Raw genomic sequence first — 16249 nt, forward strand, 5'->3', positions numbered from 1 at the left:
AACATTGGATACACTATAACGCCATCTAATGAATAATACTATCTAACATTGGATATTACCATCTAACATTGTATAACACCATCTAATGGATAATGCTATCTAACATTTGGATAACACCATCTAATGGATAATGCTATCTAACATTTGGATAACACCATCTAACGTGTATAACACCATTTAACATCGTCCTTTATACAGTTTTGTCTTCTTTAACAAGTATTCTCAACTAGCAGTTATAAAAAATGTCGTTAGTCAAGTTCCGAAACATCCTGAAAGAAATATTTACCGACAGAGGAGCAGTAAAAGGTCATACGTTATTTCCCAAACCAAACTTTTATTTCTTGGTTACTGTTTTCTACTATAGATTATAAGAACTTCAGTTGGGAGGAGCAGTAAAAGGTCATAAGTTATTTCCCAAACCAAACTTTTATTTTCTTGATTACTGTTTTCTACTATAGATTATAAGAACTTCAGTTGGGAGGAGCAGTAAAAGGTCATAAGTTATTTCCTAAACCAAACTTTTATTTTCTTGATTACTGTGTTCTACTATAGATTATAAGAACTTCAGTTGGGAGGAGCAGTAAAATGTCATACGTTATTTCCCAAACCAAACTTTTATTTTCTTGGTTACTGTTTTCTACTATAGATTATAAGAACTTCAGTTGGGAGGAGCAGTAAAAGGTCATAAGTTATTTCCCAAACCAAACTTTTATTTTCTTGATTACTGTTTTCTACTATAGATTATAAGAACTTCAGTTGGGAGGAGCAGTAAAAGGTCACAAGTTATTTCCCAAACCAAACTTTTATTTTCTTGATTACTGTTTTCTACTATAGATTATAAGAACTTCAGTTGGGAGGAGCAGTAAAAGGTCATAAGCTATTTCCTAAACCAAACTTTTATTTTCTTGATTACTGTGTTCTACTATAGATTATAAGAACTTCAGTTGGGAGGAGCAGTAAAAGGTCATAAGTTATTTCCCAAACCAAAACTTTTATTTTCTCGATTACTGTTTTCTACTATAGATTATAAGAACCTCAGTTGGGTTATTTATTTCTCGATACAAAATCATAAAATAGAAACAAGTTATAATGGTATTTTATAAAGGTTGTTTTTTTCTCTTTGTGATTAAGCACAAATCTACACAATGGGTTTTCTGTGATGTACGCACTACAGATGTAAAGTTTCCAATGTACCGCTGAGACACCAGGAAAAGCATCTCTTTAAGTATCCGTTTCAGAAGTGGGGAATAACGAAACCCATATTTTCATGATTTAAACATAAAAAAAGTTTTACAATACTGTCCATGTTAACATTTCAATCTATTTTTTCTAATTTATCATTTCTTTGTTTAACACAGTTATTTTATTTTTTTACTATTTAAAATCCGGGGTTTGATTCTCCGGGGGTGACGCATACAAAAATCAAACACAACCATCTTTAATGTTTACCTTTGTGTTTATCAATACACAATGTCTGGCTGAAAACTATATAACAGCTAATGAGTTCCAAGATTACACGAAGCCCGTAGCAAATACAGGACAAAACAGAAACATTGTTTCTCAGTCTTGAAATCTAAACATCTACTGACTGATGTGGTCTTTTATCCCATTTCGAACTTTGAAATATTGAATCAGTTCTATCACATTCTCAGCCATGAAATACTGAACCACATTTATCACATTCTGAACCCTGAAGTTCTGAACCGTTTTTATCACCCATCATAGCCTGAAGTGCTGAACCAGTTTTGTCACGTTCCAAAACCTGAAATGCTGAACCAGTCGTGTTTCAACAGTATACATTGACTCAACAAAATGTAATTAGGGTTACTTAGGCAAATTGAGATGCGTTTTAAGAGCAGTAAATTTCTAGTTATTTTAGGCTTTTATTTCCTAGGAACATGCACCAGTCTGTAGTCTCAGTGGTTTCATTCGAACGTTGGCTCGTTTTAATACTACGTACTTTCTTAACACTACGTCCTATTCGTAAGTTTGTTTTGTTATTCTACAGAGGGAGAAGATTGTATAACGAATTTTATGTTTGAAACTCCAGGACAGACAGACACATTACTGGGTGGCCAGTTGGTGGTTACCCAGGACAGACAGACACATTACTGGGTGGCCAGGTGGTGGTTACCCAGGACAGACAGACACATTACTGGGTGGCCAGGTGGTGGTTACCCAGGACAGACAGACACATTACTGGGTGGCCAGGTGGTGGTTACCCAGGACAGACAGACACATTACTGGGTGGCCAGGTGGTGGTTACCCAGGACAGACAGACACATTACTGGGTGGCCAGGTGGTGATTACCAGGACAGACAGACACATTACTGGGTGGCCAGGTGGTGGTTACCCAGGACAGACAGACACATTACTGGGTGGCCAGGTGGTGGTTACCCAGGACAGACAGACACATTACTGGGTGGCCAGGTGTGGTTACCCAGGACAGACAGACACATTACTGGGTGGCCAGGTGGTGGTTACCCAGGACAGACAGACACATTACTGGGTGGCCAGGTGGTGGTTACCCAGGACAGACAGACACATTACTGGGTGGCCAGGTGGTTATCCAGAACAGACAGACACATTACTGGATGGCCAGGTGGTTATCCAGGACAGACAGACACATTACTGGTGGCCAGGTGGTTATCCAGAACAGACAGACACATTACTGGTGGCCAGGTGGTTATCCAGAACAGACAGACACATTACTGGTGGCCAGGTGGTTATCCAGAACAGACACACATTACTGGTGGCCAGGTGGTTATCCAGAACAGACAGACACATTACTGGGTGGCCAGGTGGTTAGGACGCTCGACTTGTAATCTGAGGGTCGCAGGCTCGAATCCCCGTCGCACCAAACATGCTCGCCCCTTTCAGCCGTGGGGGCGTTATAATGTGTCGGCCAATCCCACTATTCGTTGGTAAAACAGTAGCCCAAGAGTTGGCGGTTGGTGGTGATGACTAGCTGCCTTCCCTCTAGTCTTACATTGCTAAATTAGGGACGGCTAGCGCAGATAGCCCTCGTGTAGTTTTGCGCGAAATTCAAAACAAACAAACATTTACAGAAAAAAAAATCATTCACAGAAATTGTTTTAATAAAAGATGTCAGTCTTGTCTTAAATCCCTCTCTGTATTAAAACGTTCCATATTTAATACATCAAACAAACAAATCAATCAACTCTTACTACATAATTAAAAATCTTATCAACAGTAAACACAAGCTTAGAGAAACCTCTTAAAAACCAAGTTTCAGCCACTCTTATCTTTGAAGAATCGACCGACCACATGGCTGTCGTTTGCGGAAAAGATTCGTCTCGATACTTAATAGAAACAATTTGACTAAACACTTTCACCGGATTCTAGAAGACAAAATTCTCTTCTTGATAAAGAAGTTCGCCATTATTTCCTAAATAGATTTCTCAGAAATCAAATCACGACGCTTGCGAGGTTTATTTTAATCTTTTCCCCGAGTGACGCCGTCGTAATATTATACTGTGCGCATGACAGCGAAACAGGCTAGTAGTATACGAGTGATTAAGTTCAGACGTAATCTCGTCGTAAACGGTACACACGTGCTAACCGAACAGGAGGGTTAATCGGTTTTAAGAGAGTGCACACAAACAAGCAGACAATTAAAATTAGCTAGTTAGCTACGATTTAATTACTGATAGGTCTTTTCATCTACGAAAACAAAATGAACTCATCAGTTACTGTCCAGAAATGAAACTTTGGTCAAGTAAACAGTAGTTTATCACTGAAGAAAATTGAGGGGTCTTATTTAATGATAACAGTAAACGTTTAACTTGGAAACATCATATCTTTTGGTTGTCTACACTATTAAAAACAAAAACCTTAGTGTATCAAGGCTCTCTCCTAGATAAGTCAGCATCGAGTTCTTTTTGTTCTCTTAAAAATAAAAGGACGACATTTCTTGAAATTAAGTGTGTACGAACATCATATTGTCACGTGGTAGTTGCTAAAAAGTGAAGTTATCATCACACATTCTTGAAAAGCAGGAACACAATCTTTGTGTGGCTCACAAACTGTCAATTATGTTCTCTGACTTCGGCCCAACTCCTTTTCAGAACACGATCAAAACGAAGTGTGGTGACACTGTTGTGGCTAAAGCAGTCCTTACATTTCAAACTACCGGTTGTCACAAAGTAGTTGTTAAACAGTTCTCAACAGTTCGTAACAAAGTAACTGTTAGCTTATTTTCATCTTGTGATCCCAAATTTATATATTGTAACGAATCCACTTGATACGGGTCAGAAAACTAATATGTTTCGAACAATTATGCAAAAGAACGAAACACACAAGTCTAAGCGTCGCTGTAAGAAAGAAACCTGTCAAAATTAGATTGGAAATTGTTTGGTTGAATCATCAACCATTTGCTTTGCCTTTTGCTGACAAAGATTTCATTTATTTTTTGCATCTGGTCAAAATATTTTGATGTGGCTTAAAAACAAATTATATAAAATCAACTCTACAAAAATGTGTTCAACTTAGAGAAGTAAAAATCGAGTAGCTATTGATCCATCTTTGCTGTTTGTCCCAGTTGCAAAAACAAAATGTTCCATGTTCCCTTTTCTTTTCTTGTCTAACTTATCCATTTTTATGGGATTAACAAATCACATCAGGCATGTTTTTAAATATACCCTATTTGGGTGTTTTATTTTCATGGGTTTCCTTCAAGTATCTCGGGGTGACACTGTGTTTATGTGACACACCAAGTCTGTTTTCATGCGACGCATTAAGTGTCAAGTGATGAAAGTTAATGAGTTTCTTCTCCATCGTCAGACGCCATGATGACTATATGAGATTGACGGAAGTTCGAAAAACTCGAAACTAAATAACAACAATTTGAGAATACTTTAAATGTTTAGAACAATATAAAAGACAGAAGCGTGATTGGTTGAATGCGTGTCAAATGTAATACCATTCCACCAATGAGCGTGAACCTCTTTTGGGTCGATTTGACACATAGTTGTCATGGTTAGTAGCCTATACGATCTACTTATGAACTACTAATTAACTGAAAACAGTTATTAATTAATGATTAGACTTAGGTGACAATTACTAACCACAGATCGCTATAACCGTGCTGTAGAAACATTTAACTTCCGTCTCTACTTAAATCGAAACTAAAAATCAGCGTAGCAGTCAGTATACATAATTAAATAACATTAATAAATTAATTAAAATTAATACTAAATAGTATGACCACCATTGTTAATAAACAGATAGATAATATAGTAAACAACTTAGGGAACACAGAAACACTTTATGTTGAAATACTGTCTTTTTGATGTTATTCGTGTTAGAAACTGCAAATTTCAGTACAAGAAGGAGTAAGTGCGAGATACAGAAGGGCAGAAACAGTTTCCCTTAAAGTACTTCCGAGCTAATGCACTTGCCTGCCATTATTGAAACAGCACACATAAGGGTTGAGACAGGGGGCGTTGCCACTTTGCCTAACAATTTACACGTTCGACGATTTTTCAAGTTGAATTATGTTATTGACCCAAAATAAAAGCTATTTTTATTTTATTAGTGCACAGCTACAAAATGCACAATCTGTGCTCTGTCTATCGCGGGGAATTGAACTACAGATTTTAACGTTACAAGTCCGCAAACTTCAAGAAAAAAGATAGCGAAGTTAAATTATATTTAAAGGTCGTAATTAATTCCGCTATTGTATATTTCTTTTATATCTATCTTCTTCCCCTATAAAGTTAAAAAAAAAGGAGTTTTTTCCAGTTATAACAGGTTTCCAGCGACGCTCACTCCTAAATCCTCGTTATATTTTTATAAAATGTTATCTTTTCTTCTTTTTTTTTTTTTTTGCAGTGCACGACAGGGATTGATATGGCCGGGTAAATAGAGCACTTATTTCGCAGTCTGAGGATCGCGGTTTCGAATCCACGTCAGCGAACATGCACGCCATTTTGGGCGTGATGGCGTTATAATATTGCAATCGATCTCACTATTCGGTTATAAAAGTCGGTAGGGAGTGGTGTTGACCAGCTGCTTTCCCTCTAGTCTATCACCGTTAAATTAAGGATGGTTAGAGTAGACAGACCACGTGAAATTAAAAAAGGAAAATAAAGACACTGCATGATGGCTAAAAAGTCTGTCAAGATCACTGTTTCGGTAGACGTTTGTAAATTAGTGAGTTCGGAGTTAATAAAGAAATACACTATTACAAGTAAAGACATCCGGCAAAGCCATGCTTCAAAATCAATGTTACATCTGGAAATAATGGCCGCTCTTGCCTGTATTTCGGGCCTTAGTTCACGAAGGTCCGCAGATACAGAAACAATCGTACAGTTAAACGTCACTTTCGTTTGATGTTGTTACCGCCATATTGTTTATGAACCGTCATTCACCGTCAAACACAAACTAGTTGTTCGATTGGTTATTCACTTCGACTCCATATTGAGAATATCCATATACTTCATGCTCAAAATTTAACCAGAATTGATCCGATCAGTTTCTCATAACAACGTGTGACACCAGGTGGACGATTTCTTTGCTGATCAACACAAAGATACATAATGAGTGCACACCATGAGTATCAAAACCAGGTACTGATAAATTCTCAGACTTTCCGCTAAACTGAACCACAAGTTTCAAAATATTGTAGTCGAACGTTGATTTGTTTAAATAATAGAAACAAACGAAGTACATACTCAACGATGTTAGCAGTTGAGTGATTCAAACGGCAAGTTCTGTAAGCTAAAGGTCTTATAACGCCAAAAATCTTTAAATCTAAGGTTCGATCCCTGTGGTAAGCAGATTGTAGACAGCCTATTTTACAAGCTTTACACGTAACAGCGACAGAAAAAAGTATCAAAATACACATATATAAACAAATTAATTACTGTATCCACAGATGCCAAAATACTGCACAAAAGAATGAAACAATATGGAATCTTCAATACCCGCAGCACTTAAAATTCTTTCAAGCACGAATAAAGTAAATTAATCTTCGAGTCCTTTCCATTAGCTGTGCGCCAGTAATACCAAGCTCAAGGCGAGTGTATAACCGAATCTATTTTATTACTCATCACGACCTCTACCAGATTACCCTCAAACTGAAATTGTTTTTTGGCAGGATTAGTGTGAATTAAACTATGAAACCTTGGGCGTGGTCAAATACATGAATCGAAAGTGTTCGCCAAATTCAAAACTCTAATTAAATCCGAAATCGGTCAAGAGAAGACGGAGCTATGAACTAAAATTTTGTACTTGAAAAAAGAAAAATTCAGAGCAAGTCTATGAGCCAATATGCCGCGGCTAAAAAAATAAAATTAAACATTCCTCATATGTATCATTTTCAGATAAAATTATTACATGGCTGAAACAATGATACAAGAAAATTTCTCATTCATAATAATAGTGTAGCCAGCAATAAACAAACAAACACGTTCATACAATGAAAGAGAAAGTTAAAAACTGTTTCAAACAGTAATGTATTGTAACATACACCAGCACGCGTCACGAAAGCTGAATGTTCTAGAAGAAAAATAAATAATAATCACCACAACTTTGTTTCAAACCTGAGCTGAATAGAAGCTCAACAAATAAATCTTGTATATACTCAGCTGGTTAGTCGCTTAATAAATACAAATTACATATACACAGCTGGTTAGTCGCTTAATAAATACATCTCGCATATACTCAGCTGGATAGTCGCTTAATAAATACATCTTGTATATACTCAGCTGGTAAGTCGCTTAATAAATACATCTTGTATATACTCAGCTGGTTATTCGCTTAACCAATAAATCTTGTATATACTCAGCTGGTTAGTTGCTTAACCAGATACATCTTGTACATACTCAGCTGGTTAGTTGCTTAACAGATACATCTTGTACATACTCAGCTGGTTAGTTGCTTAACAGATACATCTTTTACATACTCAGCTGATTAGTCGCTTAATAAACAAATATTACACATACCTAGCTGATTAGACGCTTAATAAATATCACACATACCGAGCTGATTAGACGCTTAATAAATATCACATATACCTAGCTGATTAGACGCTTAATAAATATCACACATACCGAGCTTATTAGACGCTTAATAAATATCACATATACCGAGCTGATTAGACGCTTAATAAATATCACATATACCTAGCTGATTAGTCGCTTAATAAATACGTTTTATATATACTCAGCTGGTTAGTCGCTTAATAAATTAATATTATGTATACTTGGCTGATTAGTGGCTTAATAAATACATATTATACATACACAGCTGATTAGTTGCTTAATAAATTTATATTACACATAACTCGCTGATTATTCACTTAATAAATACATCTTATATATACTCAGCTGGTTAGTCGCTTAATACACTGCTGGCCAAAATCTTAAGGCCAATGAACATAAAGAAAATATATGCATCTTGCGTTGTTAGACTCAACCACTTATTTCAGTAAAGCTTCGAAAGATGAAAATAAGAAAAGGGGAAAAAAAAATTAGCATTTAATAGGGAAAATGTGAACACTATGAAATTAGCCTAAATACTAGCTGGTCAAAAGTTTAAGACCACACCGAGACGAAGCATTATTCGGTAAACACGTTACGAAATTTAGTCATTTGTGTTCAAACATTAGCGTTGTCAATATCTCCCACTGAAATCTCCTGTGTTACATTGGGTAAAAACATGGCAAAGGCTTAAAAGTTGACAGAGTTTGAACGTGGCTGAATTGTCGAGCTGCAAAAGCAAGGTCTCTCTCAACGTGTCATCGCCGGTAAGATTGGACGTAGTAAAACTGCTGTTGCAAGTTTCTTAAAAGACCCTAAGGGATACGAAATGAGAATTTAAAATGGTCGGCCCAAGAAAATTTCGCCGGCGTTGAGCAGGAGGATTCGATAGGTTGTCCGGCAAGACACCAGCCGATCGTCGAACCAGATTAAGCCCTTTACGGACGCAGAATGCAGCTCGAAAACAATAAGACGGCATCTACGAGAAAAAGGCTTTAAAATTCGTAAACGTCTTCAAAAGGCAACTCCTCCTTCCACACAACGAAGAAGCTCAGTTAAATTTTGCTGAGAAGCACCAAACATGGGTCGTAGAAAAGTGGAAAAAAGTTTTGTTCTCTTAGGATATCCCACCAGAGATATTTTCTACACGACACAGTGGAGGAGGTTTCATTATGTTCTGGGATACTTTCTCCTTCCATGGAACAATGGAGCTTCAGGTTATACAGGGGCGTCAAACAGCAGCTGGCTACATTGGCATGTTGGAGAGAGCATCCTTATTGACTGACGGCCTTCGCTTGTGTAGAAATGATGGATCTTTCAGCAGGACAACGCTGCAATCCACAATGCCCTCAGAACAAAGGACCTTTTCATGGCGAATAACGTGATTCTCTTGGACCATCCAGCGTGTTCAACAGAACTGAACCTCATTGAAAATGTTTGGAGGTGAATGGTAAGGGAACTCTATAGAAATGAACGTCAATTTCAAACAGTGCATGATCTTCGTGAAGCCATCTTCACCTCTTGGAATAACATTCCAGCCAGCTTTCTGCAAACGCTTATATCGACCATGCCAAAGCGAATGTTTGCAGTTATTTGCAATGATGGCCGTGAAACTCACTACTGAGACCTCTTGTTGGGCATTTCCTACCCTGTTTAGGACTTGTTTTTGGTATAGTCTTAAAACTTTTGACCAGCTAGTATTTAGTCTAATTTCATAGTGTTCACATTTTCCCTATTAAATGCTAAAAAAAAAAGTTTTATTTTATTTTCCCTTTTCTTATTTTCATCTTTCTAAGCTCTACTCAAATAAGTGGTTGAGTCTAACAACGCAAAATGCAATTTTGTCTTTATGTTTATTGGCCTTAAGATTTTGGCCAGCAGTGTAAGTACATATTATATATACCTAGCTAGTTAGTCACTTAATAAATACATATTATATATACCTAGCTAGTTAGTCACTTAATAAATACATCTGATACATAACTATCCCGCTTTTTGCTACAATTTTCAAGTTACACCCAAAAACATAATTTTTTTTCAACATGTTGTGTTTGTTTTTCTCTCAACCTTATCGCATGTTTCTAACTGTAAAATATATTAACCAATACAGGGCATTATGTGGTATTAGTACCTTAACATACAGGGCATTTACTAGTACTCGTGCCATAACCAATATAGAGCATTAACTGGTAGTCGGATTTGATTCACTTATGAACAAAAATTAAAATCCACCAACATTTCGTATGTTGGCGCTGTTAGCATTGATAGATGAAGAAAGTCGATGTTTTTCACCGCAGGCACAAATGTTGTAATAGAGATGGTACTAAAACACAAAAAAGATATTGTAACAAACTACACAACGTTTCAGGTAACACCCTTTGGCCGTTTATGACCAGACGTTGCAAACTTTAGTAAAATACTCTCCAGTACAACCATCAGAAGCTCGAAGTGGGAATTGAATGAAGGTAGTGAACTTCGGGGAACATAACCCCCTGGATTTAATACATATAACCTGGATAATATAAGTTAAAACAAACCCTTGACAACGTAAATCAATACTAGTGCAGATAGCCCTCGTATAACTTCTGCGAAAATCAAAACAAACAAACAAATTAGTAAATTATTAAGCTATAACTATTAGTAAGTTACTGTAAAATATAAAATACGGCACTACTGGTAGTATGGTATGGTTGATAGAATACAAAATAATCCAAAATATAATTTTCACCAAAAAATAAAGTGGCATTTTTAAACTGAGAAAACAGACACTAAGTTAGGAAAACAATTTAATTATTGTTACCTAGAGACAGTATAAATTAGGTAAACAACTTAATTAGTGTCAGCTGGATACAGTACAAGAGACGGTTAAAGTTAGGAAAAACTTAATGATTGTTACCTAGATACAGTACAACAGACAGTATAAATTAGGCAAACAACTTAATTATTGCTACCTCGATACAGTACAACAGACAGAATAAGTTAGGTAAACAACGTAATTATTGCTACCTCGATACAGTACAACATACAGTATCAGTAAGGTAAATTATTGTTACCCAGATACAGTACAACAGACACTATAAGTTAGGTAAACAACTTAATAATTGTTACCCAGAAACAGTATAAGATAGGTAAACAACTTAATTATTCTTACCTAGATAGAGTACAACAGACAGTATAAGTTAGGTAAACAACATAATTATTAATACCTCCATACAGTACAACAGACAGTATAAGTTTAGTAAACAACTAAATTACTGTTACCTCGATACAGTACAACAGACAGTAGAAGTTAGGTAAACAACTTAATTATTGTTACCTAGATACAATAGAAAAAACAGTATAAGTTAAGCAAACAACGTAATTATTGTTACATAGGTAGAGTACAACAGACACTATAAGTTAGGTAAACAACTTAAATATTGTTTCCTAGATACAGTACAACAGACGGTATAAGTTAGGTAAACAACTTAATTATTGTTACCTCTATAGAGTACAACACACAGTATAAGATAGGTAAACAACTTAATTATTGTTACCTAGAGAGAGTACAACACACAGTATAAGTCAGGTAAAGAACTTAATTATTGATACCTAGATACAGTACAACAGACAGTATGAGTTAAGTAAAGAACTTAATTATTGTTACCTAGATACAGTACATGAGAAAGTATAAGTTAAGTAAACAACTAAATTTCTGTTACTTAGATACAGTACAAGAGAGAGAATAGGTTAGATAAACAACTTAATTATTGGTACTTCGATACAGTACAACAGACAGTGTAAGTAGGGTAAACAACTTAATTATTGATACCTAGATACAGTAAAACAGAGAGCATAAGTTAAGTAAACAACGTAATTATTGGTACCTCGATAAAGTACAACAGACAGTATAAGATAGGTAAACAACTTAATTATTGTTACCTAGGTACAGTACAACAGACAGTATAAGTTAAGTAAACAACTTAATTTTTGTTACCTCGATACAGTACAACAGACAGTATAAGTTAAGTAAACAACTAAATTACTGTAACCAAGAAATATTACAGCAGACAGTATAAGTTAGGAAAACAACTTAATTATTGTTACCTGGGTGCAGTACAACAGACAGAATAAGCAATTTAATTAATGTTACCTAGATACAGTAGAAGAGACAGTGTAAGTAAACAATTGAATTATTGTTATCTAGATACAATACAACAGACAGTACAAGCAAACAATTTAATTACACTATGTAAGAAAATTTTTATTTTTTCTTGTTCATGGGCGGAAATTATTTCCCAATTGCTTATGCCTAAAGTAAATGAAAAAGATATTTTTCTCTTCTTCAAACTTTGCTTTTTTGACCTGGGTAATAAAATTTACGCATATTCCAGAACATTCCTGGTAGATTTGGTGATAAGTAGCTGATATAGAATTTTCTCGAACTTACAGAACTTTCTAGAATGTTGTAGAACTTACGAGAATTTTCTAGAACTTTCCATAGTAATATATATACAGGAGCTCACTACTACAGTTTAGTTCCAGCTGCCGAAGTGAACACATAGACCTACCTGATTTTATCAGAGATAGTATCAAGAAGCTGCAAGCATTCTCCAGACGCATTCTGCTATGTATGTGGCGTTTATCAAGACAAGAGCGAAAAAATACTCCGTGACAAAATCTGTTAAAATGTGTGAAGCCTACAAGGCATATTTCAGCATGCCCGTCGGGGATCAAGTCAAACCCTGGGCCCCTCATTTTACCTGCGAGCACTGCAAATAACTCTGGAAGGCAAGACAAACAATTTTTGCTTGCTTGAATAGTAAGATTTTATATTATACAAATTTTAGACCTTTTAAAATTTAAATATCTTTTATTTTTTAATTTCCAATAGTATAGAAAAAATATCACAAAATATTTTGCATGAACCTTTTACACATTAGTTGTGGATGAAATAAATTTATTCTTCATAATAACAATTTTATTTTGCTCTTTTACAGGATGGTACAGAGGGGAAAAGAGAGCCATGAAGTTCGCTATTCCAAGAATTTGGAGTGAACCCACTGACCACTTAAACAATTGTTACTTCAGCATAGTGGACCCTTCCAAACGTCGGGCTAGCAAGAATAGATTTGCTATCATGTATCTGGACCTTCCATCATCCATCGTCCCAGTTCCACACTGCCCTGAGCTTCCTGTACCCACGCCGCCAGAGAAAGCTGCCATCTCGAAAAACTACTCACTTCTAAACGTTTTTGTTCATTTTTGTATAACTTTGGTATAAATACATGTAAATCTTGATTCATATATTGTTTTTTTTCAGACCTTATGTAAATGAAAATGTGCAAATTTTCCCGTTTTTACATAGAAAATAGGTTAATTTCTAAATTTCATTATCCAGGTCACAAAAGCAACATTTGGAGGAATAATGGCCATTTTCTGTACTTTTACAACATAAGCAATTAAGAAATAACACATACTATCCAGGAACAAAATTTGTGTTACATAGTGTTATTGTTACACAGATTCAGTACAACAAACAGTGTAAGCAATTTAACTAATGTTACCTGGATACACTAGAAGAGACAAGATACGGTATAAACATTATTTTAACTGCAAAGAAAAACTTTAAAAATATATTTTAAATGAGAAACAAACATTGTTTCGTAAACAGAACAGCTTTTTTGTTTATAAATATTCTAAGTAATATTGAATAACTCTTCGCACAGAACTATTTTTAAGTTAGAACACTTAGAAAACCTGACAAAAACAAGAACGCATCTAAGCTCCCGCAAATATCGTATCATCACGAAACAACAAATGTCATGTGTTACTACGATTTAATCATTAATAAGAATGAATATAGTCCAAACGATTCAATTTGCATACATACATCGATTAACCAAAAGAGCCACGTAGTTGAGCAGGTTTGGTTAATTAATTTTTGTTTTGTTTTTCTCGGGCTTTGCATTAAGAAAAATTTCGTTAATGAAACCAAATACTATTTTATAACAGTGTAAGCAATGCTGCTATACAATGTTAGGATCTGTTTCCAGCCACTCCTGATTTCAATGTGAAAGGCCACAAGGAATGGGACTTGTCCAGAGCCCTCACCACTGCTCTGGTCTGATCCAATAGCGAGACCTGGTCGTCGGTCAGTGCACTCAAAGTAGGAAGAGCGTTTTTGCGGCAAGTCGTCACGGACCATTAGTGCGCGGATTCATAGTTCGAGTATGCTGAGAACTTAGACACGCCCAAACCTGTTGTGAAACTGGCCATTAGAATGCTGGTAACAAATCACACACACACACACACACACACACAATAAAATAACAATAAATTTTGCGCATAATTTAATTATTTACAAAAGAAAAACTTGCATCAAGTTAACTACGTTCATAAATAACTTGTTTTCTAAATTCATTTTCATAATGAAGATAACTTTATGAACTAGAAGCGAATTTGCGAATATTAGTCATTTTTATTTGAATCCTCACTTCGGGTTTAGACGGAACAAAATTCAGTAACTTTAATGTGCTGTTTTACTGGGTTTTTTTACCTTACCTTCGAAGAAATAACTAAAAAAAATCAGGTTTTTTTTCATCAACCATTTAAAAAGCCCGTAAACTTCCAACGGTTTCGTTCTGTATTTTATTACAAATCAATGGTATATATATATATATATATATATATATATATATATATCAGCTTCACATGATTTAAGCGACACCTATAATAAAACAATTTGTCGCATATCACGAAATCAAACTTTAATACATGTAACTGTGTACGCAAGTCTATTATTCCGAACCAAAGCAACAAAGATTGCACGTATTACAAAAATACAAAAACAAAATTAGTTCTATATTTAAATAACTTATCTTAAAGTTTTGCAACGAAGGAAACAAAATTATTTATTTTCTGTACAAAACTCATTCATTATTAATTACAAAACTTAGGCTTTACCTGTACGTGTTTGTCCAGCTTTCCCAGTTGATGAGTGTATACTTTCAAACACCCGATCAGCAGGGTTACGCTGCAATAAATATACAAACGAACTCTTTGAACGTAACTGAATAATAATTACTATCTGGAAAAACTGCTAACTGTGTAAGAGGGCTGCCCTCGCTTCAGTCTAATCACGCCTTCACAGTGACGCGGACACAATTAGAAAGTTTTTGTGTTTATATTTATTTTAACGCGTTGAACTCATTGCCTGAAAAGAGAAACCTCTTCAAAGATGAGATCCTAGTTATTTAGTCGGTAAAATCTTACCCCAGTCAGGAAGCTTGGGTGGAAAGGTCCTTGCGTTACAGTTAATACATTGGATACGAGAGCGAGCGAAGAATAAGCCTACTCTCATATTGATCTCAACTCAAGCCCCGAAGTAACAGAACCTGCGTGCTGAGGATCACGGGAGTTTGGAAGCAACCAAATGTGAAGAGGGGAGAAGAATGCAGTGAATGCCAAGTCACGAATATTATTTATAGTCAGCAGTAGAACTGTGAGTGGCACGTATGCGGATCTCTTGAGGTCTTTTAATGCTGGTCTTTACAGAATTCCCGACTCCACTTACTCCTCGCACTAAATTCTGCCTAGTTGTTATTTGTTTTATGTATTTAACGATTTTTGCTTTCGTGTTTCAATTAAAACACGGGTAAAACATTTATACAGATGAAACGAATGAAGAAAATACTGTATGCATAGACGTCTCATAACGCAACTAAATACGACAAAAGATTTAGTTCTGACTTTCCTACAAAGCTACACGAGGGCTGTCTGTGCTAGACGTCTCTAATAAAGCAGTGATAGACTAGAGGGAAGGCATCCAGTCAACACCACCCACCGCCAACTCTTGGACAATCCTTTTTGCCAAAAAATAATGGGATTGATCTTTGGTGTATAACATCCACACGGTTGAAAGGACGAACATATTTGACGAGACGGATTTTCAAACCCACGACCCTCAGATTACGAGTCAAGCGCCACTAAACATCAAATAGAAAAGGACTGGGTTTCTTACTAAGAAACGAAATGCAGTTGAAGTCAATCATTTATGATGAGTATGGACATTAATGTATATTCCCTCTCTAGACCCCCCCCAGTGGCACCGCGGCATGTCTGAAGACTCATATAGCTAGAATCCGAGTTTCGATACCCGCAGTGGGCAGAGCACAGATAGCCCATTGTGTAGCCTTGTTTTAAATTCCAAGCAAACAAACGAGCCCTCTAAAACCATTACTGTCCAAGACAAAACGTGCAGTTCT

The 16249-nt window shown here is 35.8% G+C and overlaps 1 pseudogene across 1 annotated transcript in view; it reads right to left on the reverse strand.

Moving 5' to 3' along the window:
* Window positions 1–15406, reverse strand: part of LOC143231112 (sodium/calcium exchanger 3-like) — a 142682-nt pseudogene extending 127276 nt beyond the window's left edge. Inside the window, exon 1 of the transcript XR_013016790.1 lies at window positions 14949–15406. The product of XR_013016790.1 is annotated as a sodium/calcium exchanger 3-like (transcript). The remainder of the gene's footprint in view (window positions 1–14948) is intronic.
* Between the last annotated feature and the right edge of the window lie 843 nt (window positions 15407–16249).

The sequence above is a fragment of the Tachypleus tridentatus genome, chromosome 10 (genome assembly GCF_004210375.1).
Source record: "Tachypleus tridentatus isolate NWPU-2018 chromosome 10, ASM421037v1, whole genome shotgun sequence".
NCBI classification, from domain to species: Eukaryota; Metazoa; Arthropoda; class Merostomata; order Xiphosura; family Limulidae; genus Tachypleus; species Tachypleus tridentatus.